The sequence below is a fragment of the Triticum urartu genome, chromosome 1 (assembly GCF_003073215.2).
Source record: "Triticum urartu cultivar G1812 chromosome 1, Tu2.1, whole genome shotgun sequence".
Taxonomy (NCBI): Eukaryota; Viridiplantae; Streptophyta; class Magnoliopsida; order Poales; family Poaceae; genus Triticum; species Triticum urartu.
In genome coordinates, this window is record NC_053022.1 from 288,330,207 (window position 1) to 288,331,703 (window position 1,497).

A 1,497-nucleotide genomic window follows, 5' to 3' on the forward strand; every position below is an offset into this window, starting at 1 on the left:
CATCTCTCTCTCTCACACACACACACATACACACACCCCACACACACACTAAGACTCCATCTCACACACACATGCTCTAGGTGGATCATTTGTTCCTACCACCCTTCATCCAACCTTACCCGTATGATAAACAATCACCTTTATTTACTTGCATAACATGGACAAATTCCACTTTACTTTAGTAGTCAGCAAACTTACAATCTGTACCCTCATAAAAAATGAGTTGGCGGTGATGGTGTGCCTGCCATCTTGTAATACAGACCGTATGATCTATATCCGAGGATAGAAAGCAAACTATGATAATTTTACAAAAGATACCCGCACCTCTCTCCACATCATTATCTCCCGCAACCTCATTGCTCAGCAATTAAAAAAGGAATAAGTCTCTGGAACAATCTAGCATGCATGGTGGCCGCTGCCGCCTGCCGGTGCCGTCCATTCCCATGCCTCCGCCCATTCCGACCACCAGTCACCACCATGCTCCACTCCTCCTCGCCTTATCTCTCATCTTTCATTTTTTCGATGACATTCTCGAGATACCAGTTTTTCGATAAAATTCTCGAGATATCATTAGTTTTTACACATGGGATTACTCCTGCATGGGTCAATCACAACAGGTGTTTTGTAAAAAATGCATATTGATGTTCCCTGCAATGCACAAGAATCTTGCTTGTAATTATATAACGCAAATCACGAGCAGGAAGTGACATTTTTTTGACATAACCACGTTAACATGGCCATGTAAATCACTAGCTAAAGTAAATACCATTATACTTATTTCCCGATGCAAAAGGTTGAGTACATGTCCGAAGAGTAGAGTCACACACATGCACTCTGTCTCTCAGAATCTCTCTCACACACATACCAGTTACGTGACGCCCACTTAAGCAAACACGTATGTTACAATTTGTGCACCCACGGGTACACGTGATGCTGCGCATTTATTTAAGCCGGAAGGCGAACCCAAACAGTAGTTGCATTCATTCCCCTCCCGCCGCCTCTTCTCTGGTCGCCGTTGCCCGGTAGCCATGGGTCGGCCAAAGGTAACAACATACGCCATACTCCCACCGGAGCGGCGCTTTAATATGGAAATTTTAGTGGTCATGCATGCATCTTTTTGTGCCAGCACTCCTATATAAGGGTTGACCGGTCGCTTCGCGCGGACGTGCGCGGGCGGTGGAAGAGGAAGGAGAAGGGAAGCGGGCTGTGGAGTAACGTTTTTACCACAATTTCTTAGGAAACTGAGTGCAATAATTGAGTAATTTTGCAAACTACCAGTACTACACCTGAAACGGTTGAAAACCTATACTCCCTTGCCAGCGCGCGCTTCCCGCGTGAAACGGTCAGCGTCGCCCTGGAGCGTCAGTGCCGCATTAATGCCCGGCCAGAGCGGAGACGACCTCTCACTGGCGCCGGCTTTGAAGTGGTGCGACGGCCGAGAGAGTGCCGCTTCCCGGTGCACGCGATTGCTCCGCGTCGAGACTGGCCATAGGCCCT